The sequence below is a fragment of the Poromitra crassiceps genome (assembly GCF_964638095.1).
Source record: "Poromitra crassiceps genome assembly, chromosome: 8".
Taxonomy (NCBI): domain Eukaryota; kingdom Metazoa; phylum Chordata; class Actinopteri; order Beryciformes; family Melamphaidae; genus Poromitra; species Poromitra crassiceps.
In genome coordinates, this window is record NC_139629.1 from 58,165,565 (window position 1) to 58,168,477 (window position 2,913).

Sequence of the window (2,913 nt, forward strand, 5' to 3'; positions counted from 1 at the left end):
TTTACATTTGACTTTGAGAACTATGATGAACTGCTAGTCTCTGTACTGATGTACAAAAGTAACAAGATTGAGGTTGTGAAATCTTCAACCGGAATACAAAAACTGGATATAATATAACTGAATCAGTTAGGCCAAACTATTATCAGTCAGGTCGGTAATGACCGGGGGAAATTATATGATTATTGTCCATTGTGTGTATGATACAACTTTGTTTATCATTCTGCCTCTCACACTATACAGTCTGTATTTAACTCAACACACTGTACCTGCCCCTGACCTCGGAGGGGCTCTTCTGTCAACGGGCCTGAGGCAAGGTGTGGTGATCACAAGCATTGGCATAAATATTGTGACAATGAAATTGGTAAATTGGTTAAGCAAAGCAAGTAATGCTTTTTGCAATGAAGTTTGTAAGATGTATTTTACAAGATATTTTCAGAGATTTGGTTATATTAACTTATTATTTATATTATTATTCTATTATTATTATTCTAATTATTATCTACTATTATTCTAATTATTATCTACTATTATTCTAATTATTATATTATTATATTATTATTATTATTATTAGGGGTTATTATGTATATTAACTATACATATTAAAGTATAGATGATTGTTTTGCCCACCTTATTTGGTTGCCTTATCAAAACAAATGTATAGCATGTTAAAGTTTTAAATAAAGTCAAGTCAAGTCAAATCCAACAGGTCTTAATGTCAATTAATTTAGCTTTAACGTGTTTTGTGAAACACACACACACACACACACACACACCCACACATTGACCCCTCTCATATACGTAACTGCCTATAACTGTACATATATTCCTTTCACACACACTTTTCAAAATAGACACTCTTTCATATTGTGATTCATAGTGATTCTTGTTTGTTTTATGTGATCCCGGTTTTTTAAGCAAACCGGATCCAGTTTCCTTGTATGTGTACATCCTGTACAAGGTACATCCTGTACAAGGCACATCCTGTACAAGGTACATACTACATTGGACTCAATGATCCACAGATGTATCAAACAAATGTATGTTTTACTGATACAAATGACCAAATTACCACAAATTCAACATGTAATGCCATTTTCTCAATAATTTTGGTCAAAACATTTGGTGTGACCCAGATCAGTCCTTGTAACGAGGACCTTCACTGGTGTATAGCCAGACTTGGCACATTTGGTGTGACCCAGATCAGACATTGTAATGAGGACCTTGTTATCACTGGTGTATACCCAGACTTGGCACATTGGATGTGGCCCAAGATCAGTCCTTGTAATGACTTGATCAAAAATATTACAGACAATATATATATATATATATATATATATATATATATATATATATATATATATATATATATATATATATATATATATATATAGTAAATATAATTGTATAATATATTCAAAGCATTGTTAATTGTTAATTATTATTATTCAAAAAACCTGAAAATACTGTACATACTGTAAATAAACTAAAACTAAAACTTGGAACTTGTACTGTGTGTTAATTTAATGTGTTTTTGAAACACACAACCACATATAAAATCTCAAGTGAGATTTTGAGAAAGAAAAAAGAGAAAAGAAAAATTCACCCTGTGCGCTCGGTGTTACAAAGTGCGGACTTTTGAACCCTAGCGGCTTCCGTCGAGCCGACTCGAACATGACGAGCGTGACGTAACTGTGACGTTGCTTGCTGCCAACCAAAACAGTTGCTCAGGGGAGGAGATGCCGTATTTGATAGGTACACAATGAAGCGAAAGCAAACGACTCAAACGACACTCATTCAGTGTTTTCGTAGGCCTCCCTGCCATGCTACTGCAGCTGTAGCTGTAGATGGCAATACAGAAAGGAATCCTGAGGACTGTGATGAGGCAGCTGCTATCGCAACGTTACATGATGATATCGACATAATTCAAACCATCCCTAGAAGATGTTTGAAGAAGGCAGCCATCCTGGCCACAATAGATCAAATACAACAAACCTACGGCGAGAAATACGCCATGGACATAACCGCACACATTTTACGGAAGATCGGGAGGGGCGATTTAGCCGAACGTTTAACAGGACCCAATTTTTAAAAAGCCACGCCCTCCATCTTACTTTTTCTTCACATTTGTTCACATTTGTTCTCTAACAAATTCCGGTCAGCGCCATTTTTGATGATCTCCTCCCATATCCCTACGTCACGTCCTCCCCTAGACCTAGCTCCTCCTCCTCATCACAACATAAGGATAAAAGAGACGGGTTCAAAAGAGACTCATACCATTTTACACAATAAAAAAGACAGATATCATCATGGAGACCCCGTCGCCGTCACCATTGTCCTTCATTACAACTCACAGCCACTCTGAATCGGAGGAAGAAGAGTTGAACCGTCTGATGTACGGATGTTCCGCGTCGTCATCACCCTTGTTCTTCATTACCCCACCTACCTCACCTCCTTCCTCACAGGTAGACCTTGAAGAGTTGAACCGTCTGATGTACGGATGTTCCCCGTCGTCGTCACCAATGTTCTTCCCCACCCCACCTAACTCACCGGAAGACCTTCCTTCTCCTCCGAACTCGCCCCTGACTCTGGACCAGCCAGATGGACTGCTCAGTTTTACTTTTCTGAACATTATAAAAGCCTGCACCAGCATGCTACCCCTTCAAGAGTGCAGGATGCTTCGGAAGCTTTTCTGTATGAACTGAGGGAAATATAAATACAAATTCCTTGTATGTAACTTGTATATATTGTGCCAATAAAAAATAAAATTGATTCTCATCATGATCTGGTTTTTTTCTTAATAATATTAATGTTGTACAAATGTCTGTTGTAATGAAATAATGAATAACATTATTACACAATATAATCCTAATGTTAGTTTAAAATTAAATATTCCTCTAAATATTGCTCCTCTAA